We start from the raw sequence: 14,162 nt of genomic DNA, 5'->3' as shown, positions 1-14,162 counted from the left end.
CATATGTGCACATGCTTTAATCTTTACTAAAGCTGCCTCTGTGTTACAGTATTACAATGTCTAATTGTTTAAATAAAAGAATGGGGAAAAAATATAGGCTTCACAGCAAACAAAATGAAAAGGCTGGACGCCCCTCAGTGCAGAAGTTGAAAGTTTATTGTTTGCTTTTTAGGTACGGAACAACATGGCGCTTAAAGAGCAAAACAGAACTCAGTGATTGGCCTTTAAACCACATGGCAGGTAAGCAAAGTGTTTCAAGATTAGCGCACTTCCCTCGGCTGCATCAAGGCACCATTTTACGCCTAACAAAGCGAATGGTAAACCTTTACACTATGTACTGATTTGGCCTCCAGCCCTTTCATTTTGTTGCAAAATGCCATTGCCACCAGGTTTAGTGGCACTAACTTGAAAATGTACCATGCAGCTAAAAAAAACAAAACAAACAAACAAAAAAAAAAAACTGTCCGCTTCTGTCAGACGCTCCTCCAACACGCTATTAGCCTTGAGGGAGGATGGAGCAAGTTGGTGTGCTGACTTCCTATTTGTGTGTGTGTACATGTTTGTGATAAGGAGGTGATTGTTAATTTACATCCGTTCATTGCCATCCCCTGGTTTTAATTCAGCCATTGGAGCATTAAAGGCGCTGCTGGCAGAGGCCCCATTACAATGTTACTGGGGGATGTTGGAATGAAACAGTGTTATTATATAAATACCAATGCACTTTTGACTCCAGGAAGCTACTTCCTGAGGTGTAACCCTTAGTCATTCAGGGACCTGATTTACAGTAACTGGCCAGGGGTGGACGTGCCTCTCGAACACTTATTTCACCCCTCTCCGCTCCTTCCCTCCTCTTCTCTCCCTCTCCTTCCCACCCTTCACAGACACCCAGGTTTCTCATCTAATTTTAGGGCAGGAAATCTCACTCTTTGACATGTCCTGGGGTTGATTTTCACCTCGACCACTGGCACAGCTGTCCATCCATGAGACGTCCAGAGGCGAGATGTTCTGCTTTATTAAAAAGTGTGAATATAAAAAAAGGGGAGAGAGGGGGAGAGAGAGAGAAAGAGGGGCATAATGGCACAGACTGTTAACATACATCTGCCCAATTTGTACATACAGCCTTGCACTAGTTGAGGCTGAGGTGTTTGTTTGAATTAAAACTGGCCACTGTGCATGTTCTGTACTGTACAAATCCATAGTAGAAAAGGTACTGATGTGCATTCATTCATCTGACAAGCTTCCCTGACAATTTGAGGTAAAAGACAGTAACAATTTACATGACAGAGAGAGAGAGAAAGACGAAAAAGAAGAGATGCAAACTCCCCGCCAATCAAACTTGCTTTTGTGTACACCACAGTAGATAAAAAAGAACCTGACTTTTGAATCAAAAGATTAAAACAAGAGCTCCCTTGTTATGTGTCTGTAATAGCACCAGCTCTCTGGCTACTGATTACATAGAAAACAACAGCAATTACATTTCTGGGCTCATGAGAGAGAAAAGGGAGAAGAGGCCCAGGAGAGATGATTAATATTATTTTTCAGATACAGCATATTCACTGACAGTGATGCAGTCTCAGTGGTTCCCTCAACAGCCAAATACAAGGCATGGCCATGAGGAAAAAAAAAAAAACAAAAAACAATAAAAAGCTGTATTTTTCTTGCATGCTATCTCAAAAACACATCCCACTCCTTTCCTCCAGTCTCACATTTGATGAGAGAGGAGCAGTGGTGTTTTAATTTAAATGTGAAAATCCCAGCTCTCTGAAGGAGGATGATGCTATTTCCCCCCTAGTGAGTCTTTGGAGAAATCCTCAGCTCCTCTGCGCCTCCGTAACTCCTAATTTATTTCAAGAGTGTGTGTGATTAGAAAAACCCTCCTAAATTACTGTATCACACAAAACGGTATAATTAAATTAATATTGGATGTAATAATTACTTTGTGGATTCTCATTTTTCATACACACAGCTGCTTTGTTGCCTGAACCATTAGCATTTGTCTGCTGCAATTAACAAAGGCTCTAATGAGATTTCTGTGTATGTGTGTGTCTGTGTGTATGTGAGTGTGTCTTTATGAGGCCTTGCCCATGTGTGTGTGTGTGTGTGTGCGTGCATGTGGGAGTGCTTATGCGTGCAGATTTGATTATATAGGTGTGGGTTAGCAGGTCTGTACTTCACGTACTTAAAAATATATAACAGCTCTGCATTTCATGACACGTTAAAAGGGTTTTGTCATCGGATGTTTTTTACGACGATCTTAGGACAGAGTAATTTGGCTTCAAAGAGAACTTGAACTTTAAGGAAAAGGTGGAAAAGTTCCCACTTTTTAATGACTAAAGGTTGAAGAATCTCTGTGGTGCCAAGAAAGGTACATTACTCTCAATCTGAACTGTAATGTATTCCACTACTCATGAAAAATAGCTACATTTGTCTAATGCATGTCATGGAACTGACTTAATCCTGAACGATGATCCTGTCCACCTATTTCATTCACATTCTCACGCTTACCAAGGACATGAGTCATATTCTATCAACTTTAATAGTGAGAATTTTATATTCATGGTTACTTGTATAAAGAGTTTAACACTGATGGTTTGGATTGGTTGAGATTATCCAATTCAAAAGCACTCGCTCTCTTAACATGGTAAAATAAATTCCATCACATTAATACTAAATATGCTGGTTAGTCAATAACTGACATGCACTGTTGGCAGTTTTGGGGCTTGCTCAGTCCCTTCCGCTGGTCCTTGAGGTAAACTGTCCATTTGTAATGACTATAGTTGGGTGTCACTGTTGTCTCTGTATATGCTGACTGGCAGGTGAGCCTCTTTGTCTTTTCTTCAAAAAGGACACCAGTCTCTTTCTCTCCCTCCCTCTCTCTCTCTCTCTCTCTCTCGCTCTCTTCCTCTGTCTACAACAGGCGCACTTCTGTGCCAGTACTGTCACTGCGGATGGAAATGTCCCCTCGTTATCTGCCTGTGTAATTGCTGTCTTGTTTGGTTTGGAGATTAGAGGACTGAAACTCTTTGTGTGGTCTTGCAGATTGAACAAACAGGCACCAGTAGGAACCCCTGTCCAAAAACCACAAGACAGACTTGTCTGTGCGACGATAGCGAGCCAGATGGACTGGTGCAGGTGATAATTGTGGTGGTTGGCGTGTTGATGGGCCATGTTAGGATTTGACGATCTAGCCTCATTTGAAAGCCATTCCGCTCCGTGCGATTACGTTTCCAGATATGACAAGGAAAGTACTGCAGAGCGGAGAGGAGCTGCTCACGGATGTGAACTTGCAAGCGGCGGCTCAGCAAAACTTGAATAGATCACATAAACTAATGAGAAACCTCAATAGGCCCCCAAAGACTTTTTTTTTTTTTAACTAACTATTTCAAACACACAGATAAAACGTGTGCATGCTAAAATTTGTCAAAACTTTCATAGAGCTACTGTCTAACACTATTAACTGGCCTGCTCTTTTTAGTGTACTGTATACAACTGCTGCACCTCTCCAAGTGGTGAAGTCTGGTTTGGTCTTTTGTGTGGTGTCGCTAGTCAGAAGTGACAGCCTATATTTCAGCAGCCTGCACTTTTCCTCCCCGTCTCTGAGGGTGGTATCCCATCAACAGCCCAGCGTCTGCCTCAACCCTGTACAATACTACACTCAGGTCTTCACCATTAAGGCAAATTTCCATCCCAAGCCCTCCAATCTCCTTTCGCCTCTATAAACCATGCTTTTATTTTCCCTCTTCTTGCTCCTTTTTCCTTTTTCTTTCGCTTGGAGCTGTCCTCCCTCCCGTGAAAGGCGAAGAGAACGTCAGGCTCCTCTTGTCACGGTGGTTCCAATCAGTGGGGCAAAGCTCAGGGATCATGTTTGATATTGTCAGATGGCCTGGAAAATTAAAAACCCAATTAAAGTGGCGGTCCGGAGGTCAGCTCTTCTGCATATCAAAAGCTCTCCTCTGGCTATTCTGCACAAATTATATCCGTTAACAGCTCACTTTGCTTAGGCTGCAACAGCACAGCACTTAGGGAGTAATAAGTGCTTTCCCCTCTCGCCGTTCCATTTCAAATGTAAACCTCTTCGCCTGCTCAGCCAGAGGAAATATAGATGAACAAATCATAATCAAATAGTAATTTTTGCATTTCTTTGTGTGAGCAAAACACAAAGGTTTGCCACGGGTGTGATATTAATATAGCGAGAGAAAGAAAAATAAAGACAGACGGGGTAGAGAGGGGTTTATTTTTAGATACGTTGCCACCAAGCTCTTTTTCTCTTTATGCCCCTTTCTTCTTTGTCCACACATGACGTGCTAGATTTCTGCTTGTATTTATCTTTTGCCTTTGAGAAATAGCCACCGACCAAATCTCCCATTTCTCTTGCTCTCTCTCCCTCTCTCCCTCTCTCTCTTTTGTGTTCCCTGTTTTACCCACGATTCATTAATTCCTGTACAGTGGTAGGGAAGGACAGAGAGAAATGGCCAACCAAGCTTAATGGTATGCGTCTCGGGCCAGGCCATTAATATTCAGCTTAATGTTTCTGATAACAGGGCTGGGGGCCATGAGGAGCTGCTGGCCCAGACAGCCTTATTAGGCAGCTGGAGTGGAATGATGCTCGCTCACGTCGGGGATCAAATGCAAGAGTAAACACATATGCACGCACACACGCACGCGCATGCATACACACCCACACACATTCAAGACAATTGTCTTCGGGACTTCAGACAGCATCAGGATCTTCCCACTAAATCGCTCCCACGATTCAGCCTCTCTTTATCTGCGTGTCAGTAGCAGGCTCAGAGGTTTGGTAAGTTGCAGTGGCCATTTGTAAATGCGTTACAGCGGCATGTGAGGACATTCTAGTTCATTGTCATAGGTTGGCCAGCTCATTAAATGTTTATGTCTCCACGAATGAACATAGCCTTGACATTTCTTTCTTTTTTTCATCTCTGATTTTCTTTCTTCTCCCCTTTCTTTTTCTGCAGGCAAGCCACAAGTCCTGTACACTGGGTCTTTTAGCTCCATCTCATTTACATTTAATGACATGATAATACACATTAGCAGACTATTTCAAATAATTACAGCCTTTCAATTGCTTTTTACCCTCACCTCTCTCCCCCAAATGTTCTACTACATCTTACATGCTCTCTCCTTTTTATTTAAACTTTCATATTTCTAATGGCAATAATAGAAAATGCTTTTCCTCAGAAACAATGTATAATAATATGTCATAGGGACAGGAAAAAAAGATTGAGCAATTTTCGAAATTTTCCTGTCATGCTGACGGGGTCTTACATTGGGGGGGAACGTGCACTGGTGAAGCTAACAGCAAGCAGGCAGACAGGAAGGCGGTTGGAGACAGGAAGGTGACAGCTCATCTGTCAGGTCAGCCATGCCTGATGCAGAATAAGAACTACTGTAATTCTCCCTTAAATTCAAAGAATCCGATGAGAAAACAGGTATCCTTTCGCACTTCCTCTCTTCCTTTTCCCCTGTTTCACAGCAATGTATTTTAACTCCATCGTCTTTTTTTTTTTTTTTTAAATCCATGCTATATTTTCCCACGAAAATGCTGAGAGAGAGAGTGAATAGAGAAAGACAAGTAAGGGAAAAGTATTGGAAACGAGAACATAGTGAGAGAAGTAAAAGGAGGAGAGGAAAAGAGGGAGAAACAGAGGTGGCTGTGTGTGATTTGAGAGAAAAGGAGAGAGAGAGAGAGAGAGAGAGAGAGAGAGAGAGAGAGAGAGAGAGAGAGAGAGAGAGAGAGAGAGAGAGGAGTTGACAGAAGCATGTGTCTGACAGGATGTTGATCGCCAGGTGGGAAACGAACCTCGTTAAATGGATTTTATGAATAAATAAAGGGATAGCGGAAACTGCAGCGAGTGGTAAAATCTACATGAAACTTTGGAAATTTCATCTTGTGTACAGGGAGTGTACAGTATAATGGAAACACCTAACCAGATGTGCATATAAGTACCCCAAAAGAAGCAGGGTTTCTAATTTATTTCAGAACAGCTTCAGTCCTCCTCAGAGTGCTGTCATACAAATCCCAAATTGTGCAGAGTTCGATCTTGTGTCATTGTTCATTAAGGAAAACCTCCATTTTTTTTAGGGATGAAGTAGGCTAAATGTTTTTCGCACTCTGAACTCCAAAACCTCCAATAAACTCTCATGGATGTTTTGGTCTGGTAATTGGGAGGCTGTGGACAATGTTTTATTTTTTTCCTGGTGGTCAAGAAACCGCTGTTGAGATTGTTTAGCAGTATGTGCTGGCACATAATCATCTTGGAATATGGTGAATCATGAGGGAGCAATGCTTGCACCATAGGGTGCATCTGCTCCTGTAAACTGGCCTCCTATTCCTTGGCCGTTACACCACCATGCAAAGTAATCATCAGACCTAATGGCTTCCTCAACATGGCTGCTCATGTGGTTACAGATCCACCACCTTGTTTAATAGATGGCAGCAGACAGTATGGGTTGAAGGCATCACTCAACTTTCCTCAAATATCAATGGATAAGCCCTGCAAGAGCATGGAAGATGACTCATCATCTGAACATTTCACTTTTTCCATTGCTCAGTGGTCCTGTTTATGTGCTTCTTACACCATGATATAATGCTAGGATATTTAGGACGGTTGCCATATTAAACAATTTTGCAGTTTTTGTGACCAATGCATCAACATTTCAGGTACCAACTCGCTGACCTCTTAGCAACCTCATACTGCTAATTCAACCAAATCTGACTCACTATTACGACTCTGGCTGCCTTAATTGTGACTTAGTTACGTCAAAGTAAAATTTGTGTTTTATGTCATGTTTCTTTTATTTTTTTTCCCCCATCCCCTTGGAGCTTGGAGCTGCTGGTATAGACGTGGAAATATTCACGCACTGAGGCACTGCTAAATATGAAATCCAAACAAGAGGATAAAGAGTACCTGAAACTGGCATATTGTAATTCTCCATTATATGCTGAAGTAGCTCAATATGTACATTGTCCTTATTAGCATATGACAAACAGACAGAATATTATCGTTGTACAAAGACATGCTTGTGTATGAGCGTGCACGTGTGTGTGTGTGTGTGTGTGTGTGCGCACATCCTTGTCTTTATTTGCGCGGGATGGGGACTCAGGGAGAGGGGGCTCGTAAATGAAACCAAGGTTTCCATAGCGTCTCGTGTTGATTTTTTTTTTTTTTTCACTGTAATATTGTGTGAAAGAATTAGCCATGTGGACGAGTAAGCACAGCTCCCTCGTGGTGCCTGTATGAATCTATTCATCGCAGTTGCTCTGTACTGGTCAAACAAATTAAATTACTACAGCAGTATGTAAGTAATTTTATGTAAATTATAGTGTTAATGTTCTGCGTCGTGCTGCTGCTGATGGGCTGGCGTGTTCCTCCTCTGGTGGCCCTCGTCTACGGGGCCCAGCAGTCACCAGCTGGAAATGAACACGTACATTTGCCAAGACCAGTCGACACTCTGCCCCAATTTCTCTCTCTACTGTCTGTACATTCAAAATGATTTAACATATCTTAGTTGGCTTGAGGCTAGAGCAGTTGTGGGACTTTATAAGAGTAGTCAAGAGGATGTTTAAAATGCACAAGCCTATCGCTGTCAGTACAGATATTTCTACATTCGGGATCTGAATTGTGTCATTACCCCCCCGTGCTCCCTTATCTCACAAGCAAACACATATTCAGAATCATATCATCTAACACTTCACGGTGCTTTAAGGCCCACAGGGACACTTGTGCACAAACAAAGTAGTCAGACACAATCCATTTTAATTTGGATGTTTTTGGGCAAAACAATTTATAGCCCAAATTATAAGAGGACCAAATCGAAGAAGTCACAAGCACAGGTACACCCAAGCACCCAAGCCTCCTCCTTCTCCCGCTTCCTCTAGCTCTGTGACTCTGCTGGCATGTTCTCTCCCTCCCTTTCCTCCCTCTCGATGGCACAATTTATACAGTCACGGAGGAGCTCAGGATTTACACCAGATTTTTGTTTCAGTCATGTCTGAAATTAAGAAGTGTATCCTTGCATTTCATTAAATCCTGGCTAATGAGATGACTGTCTCTCCCCAAAGAGTGGATGATAAAGTGCCCTATGCCACGGAGCATAAATTAGTATGGTGAGGTTAAATGCTGGAACTGACTCATGTTTCACCAGAGGACCCTATCCAGCAGTTAAATCAACTCACATAAATACTGCAAAATCGGGTCCAAATTCACCTTGCTACTTACTGCTTGCATTCAAATGCAATATTGCAGTATTAACAAGAATAGAAAAAAAAAAAACGTACATATGCCCAAGTATCAGCACAAATCTCTATCCTAATATGAAGGACATACACAAGATATTTATTTTATGCTCTTTAATGAAGTAATAACACAAACCCGACAGCAAAGCTTGTGAAAACCAGCCCATTTGATGTTGGCTTGGGCACAGTTTGCACTTCACCGTCACAGTCTTCTCCTTTCACGCAACAAATTCAAAGTAATGTGCGTATCTCCACCCCTCAAAAGTTGTAGACTGCTCTGCCGTTTTGTCCTATCACCCGCACAAACTCTAGCCACAGTGAGGTGACGACTCGCAAAAAGTCAGGCGGCTGTTGTGCAAGCATGCATGAAGACACGTTACATTATTTTTTTCTATCTGCCATTATGCAGATATCTGAAGAGCTTATGTAACTCAAGTAACACCACAATTGTTTGATTTGTAACTGTGACGTGATTACTGAATTTAGGAATAATAACTCGTTACCTTATTGCATTACAGATGTGTGTAATGTGATTACAGTAACGAGTTACGTATCACCCCCAACACTGCTCACAAATTCATTTGAGGTGCAGTTACACTCAGAGAGGGAGAGAGGAAAAGACAGAGAAAAGAGAGGGAGTGAGAGGGAGAGAAAGAGAAATCACCCAGGCCACAAGAGCAGGGTTCATGCATGATTTGATCATTGCTTCTAATTGGAAGATAATTTTCATAAGGCCCTTCAAATAGCTGACACTTTCTGTCCTTCATTTCTGTCCACCTCTACGTCTCTTTCTCTATTTTTCCACATTTTAAAAGATGCCTTCGGCAGAAGGGGAGTGATTGGAGGGGATGCACGGAGTTTGCTGATATTCCAGGTATTTTAAGCTTTTGGGTCCACATGGGTATAATGGACTTATTCTCAAGCAGTTCTTGTCTCTCTAATTAGTGGTCCCCCCTCGAGCCGTAACAAGGGCACTGACGAGAGAGGCTTTTTCCCAATGATAATGTGAATGGATACCTGCAGGGGGAGATTTCTGCACTGTTCCTCATCCTGTCAGCCACTCTGGGTAACACTGGGGCTTAATGAACCTGAAAACAAGACACACTGTGTGGTGAGGGGTGTGTGTGTGTGTGTGTGTGTGTGTATGTGTATGTGTGTGTGTGCGCGTGTGTGTGAGAATCCAGATAGGTACTGTACAGTAGCGCTGAACCGGCTGTGGAATATTTTCATAAATACAGAGTATCTCCAGTGAAAATCGGCGCTTTATGCTCTAATGATGAACGGTGTTATTTGTTTTGAGGGTTGCAGATTTCAAAGAGCGTATCGGCTGTAACCCACCCTTACTACGCGTAAAGGTGAAATGGGCATCGACACTTTGCCACATTCACAGCCGCCACAGTTTACCTTGTATAAAAGTGCCAGAATCCAAGGTGAACCATGCGGATCTTTCCTGCTGGAATGCTGGAGCTGCTTAACATGAAATGTGATATGTGTGTCCTGGCTGCAAGATAGTTTGACTGATAAGTTGACACCACGGAGATGCATGTCTAGGATGCATGCAATGTCACAAATGTCACGTATGATCGATCGAACGTGGCGCTGTCTGAGTGAGAGGTCATTGCTCTCCATATACAGCCGGGGGGGGAATGGGACAAAGTGCCTGGTCAGCACATGGTCACATTTTGGTCGCACCTTTTCCTCTCCCTCCTTCCTCCCCTGCTGAATGGGTAATGAGCTGAGTTGTTGTTGGTGGAGCGCGCGTCACTCCATGTGACATTAAACTCACACAATGCTGCCAGAGCTGCCCGCGCTTTATCTCCCACCACAACGCTCTTGGACACTGGGCCGTTCCAATGAGGGGCTGCAACGGGTTTCTCAAGCTTGCCGACATTGAATGATGTGTTTGTTTATTACGGTTGATAGGTGTCATGTTAGACATGCATTCAGCCCTTGCAAAGTGAGCGTTGCGATTCACTCTCCGGTGGCAGCGCTGTGGACCAAAGAGAGAAAGCAGTTGGTTAAGAAGGAAGCGATGGAGAAAGAATATGACAGACTAAACAAGGTAGACTGCAATATGAGAGTGAAAGTACTGGGGAGAGGCAGGAATTAGCAAGAGAAATATGGACAGGTTGAGATGTGTGAGAGAGTTAGTGAGACAGAAAGACAGAGACAGAGAGAGAAACAGAGGGAGGGAGAGAATGAGAGACAGAGATGGAGGAAGAGAGCCACAGATGTGGCGGGGCCTGGGGCGATACAAGTCATTACGGTGTAAACTGCTCCAGTGGTGATGTTGTGGGGAGAGGCAGAGAGGTCACCAGCTCGGGGTGTCAACCAATACATTCGCACATACACATAAGTAGGCACACGCACACACACATGCACACACAGAGGAAATCCAGAGAACATCTGGATATGTGCCACCTGCCTAGAGGAAGTCATCTCGTTTACACGCAATACAGGAGGGGGTTTGTCCCTTCCTGGATGTGCAACCTTCATGCTAGCCTGCACCACTGGGAGAGGATGGAGGACAAAGTGGAGAGAGAAGAGCGTGCAAACCAAATGACACACTTTACATGGATTAAGTGTTAAAGTAAACACTGGATATCGTGAGTTCGGACAGGAAACGGGGAGAAATACACACCGCCGTCTTGTCTGCAGGCCCCTATCATGTCTCCACAGTTGCTTGTTTTACTCAGCAGTGAGGCCCTGGTCTGAGGCCCCTCGTGGATTCTTACAGGCAACTATATCCAACTATATCCATCGCAAAATGATTTGGATGCATTAAATTGCGAGATAATCCAAACGCTGGATAAGGTTTTCACAGAAAAGGGCAAAAAATTGTATAAAAAATTATTTACAGTCAGAATAATATTTTGTTTTAAAACTTTTGACCTCGTTTCCTAAAGTTAAAGTTTATCCGCCGCATACCTCAAAAACTGTTTCTCACATTTATCGATAGTATAACTTATTTGTTGGTTAGCAAGAAAGAAAGAAAGAAAAGAAAGAACGAAACACAGAGAAAGGAGGCACAAAACTCAGTGCTAAGTATCGACCATCTGGCTCCAGCCCAAGCTAGCGTGCCACAAAACAATTGCATTCATTAGGTTAATTTATCATGGTGGTAAGCTCAATTTACTTTTGCCTGTGCGAGCCTGGCTCATTAAGATTCAGCCTGCCGTTTCCTCAGGCCGTCTTGTGATCATTCACACAGGGTTCACGCATTTAGGACCAGATAGGAAGCACTCTAGGGTTATCTGCCAGACTTAAACTGTTTAAATAAAGGCAGCAAAAGAAGAGGTGGAGAGAGGGATTATGGTGGCAAATGAGAGAATGAGAAAGGGTGTAGGGTGGTGGTGGTGGTGGGGGCGGCGGCGGAGTGATCTTAAGAAGAATGCCGTTGAAGAGAAGTGGGGAGAAAGAAAGCCCCGGCTCTTAGTTGACAGAATGGATGTTGCGGGGCCGCGGTGGAAGCGGGACGGAGAAAGAGAGAGGGAAGAGAGGCACGTGACTAAATGTATTCTGATAACTGAACAGCAGATGTCTCGCACGGAGCTCCTTTGTTGCCTGAACAGCAGGACCCTGCACTTCTGTGGGCTCACTTCACACCGCATTCATTTGCCTGCCAGCTGCCAATTTAGGGTACAGAGAGTGAAAAAGAAGGAGAAAGAGAGAGAAAGAGAGAGAGAAAGAGAGAGAGAGGGAAAAAGAGAGAGGGTGGGGGGCAGTTCTTCCCTCCCCTCCCTCGGCATGTCTTGCAGAAAGGCTGCCATGCCGTTCTCTCTTCCCCCGGTGGCCTGTACAATTAGTGATCTGCATAACCACCCACACCTCCGCACACCGCTCTCACACAGCGGAGGGGGAGCTGCCTTTGTCTTTTGGCTCCTGTACAATGAGCTGCATCGGACTTGGCTGGAAGCCAGGAGCCATGGCACAAAACTGCATGTTCTCGATGTATGACGAATACTCTCGTAATCTTGTTTCCTCATGCCGCTGATTTGGCGGGTCAGAGATGAATCGCAGCAGTCGCCGTCGTAGCCCTTTAAAACACCTCCTAAACTGTGGGCAGAGAGAACTTTCAGAATTGTGAACTCTCATTATCCTCCCAGGTACCTTGGTCAATAGAAACACACACTCATTAGGCCCACAAAGCCCACAGTTCATTAACGCCTGGGTGAAAACAAATTCACACCCCTCTGCTAAGTGATGCGGGCCAAGGCATGACGGCAGTTAGGCTTCAGCGAGGCTGGCTGTGTGAACCCGAGACTCAGGTGACTACTACCACAGCTTCACAGCTCACCTGATATCTGTGACCTCGTTGAGAACCAAATCACATCTTGCCTTGTTCTACACATCCTCTGCCCTTTACGAGGGAATAAAAACTGCGACGAGGAAGTGGGAAAAAGAAAAATGTTGTAAAGTAGTTATCTGGTTAGGATAATGTGCTATGAGCGTACTACTTTCTTATTCAGAGTTAGAGGTAAACTTCACGCACAAGGTTTTGGTTTTTATAGACTCCGCCATCACTGACTTTGCATTCTTCCTCACCGTGAACTTCTACACTCTTTGACTTTCACTGTGTAATTATCTTTCCAAGGCCACTCCATGATGTGGGTGGTGTCTGGGCTTTTTTAGCGACTTCCAACCCCATTATTAAGGCTTGTGTGTTGTATCAAGATGGCTTTCCATATTGGAGATAATACATGTATTGATCGACGACCACTGGCTCCTCTAAATTGTTCTCACTTGTTACAGAACAAAAAGCAGCAAGAGTAGATCCCTCTCGCCACCCTCCCCAATGTCAATTCACAGAACGAGCCAAAGAACGAGCATTATCCCCACTTCCTGAGTTGGGGGGTGGTGGGTTGAGGGGTGATAAAAACTTTTTGATTAAGGGAAGGGAATGTTCTATTTCATTCTGATTCGGAAGCAGCGCAGGAGAAAGAGCGGAGGATTAATCTTAAGGCCGTCGTTTTACTGCCTATCCCCACTCCTGTCTGAGAGCTGAAGTAGCGCGGGTGAATAATGGGGTGTCCATCAGCCGGGGGCTCAAGCCCAGATTGGGATTTTCTCGGGGGATAATACAAAGCAGGGCGACAATTGATGATTCATAATGTACAGTTTTAGCCTGGCGATAGCGCCAGCCATTGTGGCGGAGTTGGCATTAGTACTATCTCCCAATGCAGTGTTCCCGCCTGACAGCAATCTTTGGCAGTGTTCTTCTGCTGAGGATAGGGGAATCAGGAGTTTATAAATATGGATACAGAGAGTCACATATTCTGTAATTCAGATATGTGACAAATCGCATTTTTAAGTCGTCAGAAGAAACGCCCTTATTCAGTCATACACGCACAGTGTAATATTTAAGAATCCTTTCAAAGGAGGGGAGGATCTAGCTATGCCAGGAACCAGCCAGGAATAATGGTGCCTTGTTACGTTCACTTACCTGGCCTCATCATTTTGTACACACCAGCTTTACACTGAACCAGTAACAATCCTGCTAACAAAGTTGTCTGGCTCTCCAGTCATGTGAGCAGCACCTGTCGTGTCAGGGAGTGGAGGCTGAGGCAGCGCTGGGGATCCATGGAAGGGACGCTATCCATCAGTGGTTCCATTTGATATTTAATTTAGACTTTTATGAGCCTTAGAGGATGGGCCATGTCATTTCTCTCTCCCAGGCCTTCTCCATAGGGATGGAGGATAAATTCCTCCCATCCGTGCAGCAGCCTAACCAAGGCTCTCTCAGATTTATAACTATATGTGGTAGTGGTGATGCTGGTGGTGGATGCAGACTGGCCCACATACATAACCCATGGGTCTCTGCACTCGTCACCCCTGTTCATACCTGGGAAAAAGTAAGACTTGTTTGATACCAGAATTTGCTCTTTTATAGGGATTTACTATACAA

The 14,162-nt window shown here is 44.0% G+C and overlaps 1 protein-coding gene across 6 annotated transcripts in view; it reads left to right on the top strand.

Annotated features, from left to right (window-relative positions):
* meis2a (Meis homeobox 2a) overlaps positions 1-14,162 on the top strand; it is a 181,466-nt gene that overhangs the window by 64,095 nt on the left and 103,209 nt on the right. Inside the window, exon 1 of one of the 6 annotated variants that reach the window (XM_030044564.1) lies at positions 190-240. The exons of 4 other annotated variants lie outside the window; for them this stretch is intronic. The gene's annotated coding sequence lies outside the window, so the exon portion shown is untranslated. Of the gene's footprint in view, positions 1-189; positions 241-9,081; positions 9,132-14,162 lie in introns of those variants that run through there. One more of the 6 variants, XM_030044565.1, reaches the window with a different exon arrangement.

Source organism: Myripristis murdjan, chromosome 22, assembly GCF_902150065.1.
Source record: "Myripristis murdjan chromosome 22, fMyrMur1.1, whole genome shotgun sequence".
Lineage (NCBI taxonomy): Eukaryota > Metazoa > Chordata > Actinopteri > Holocentriformes > Holocentridae > Myripristis > Myripristis murdjan.
The sequence above is the reverse complement of the archived record's forward strand: the minus strand, read 5'-3'. Positions and strand labels throughout refer to the sequence as shown.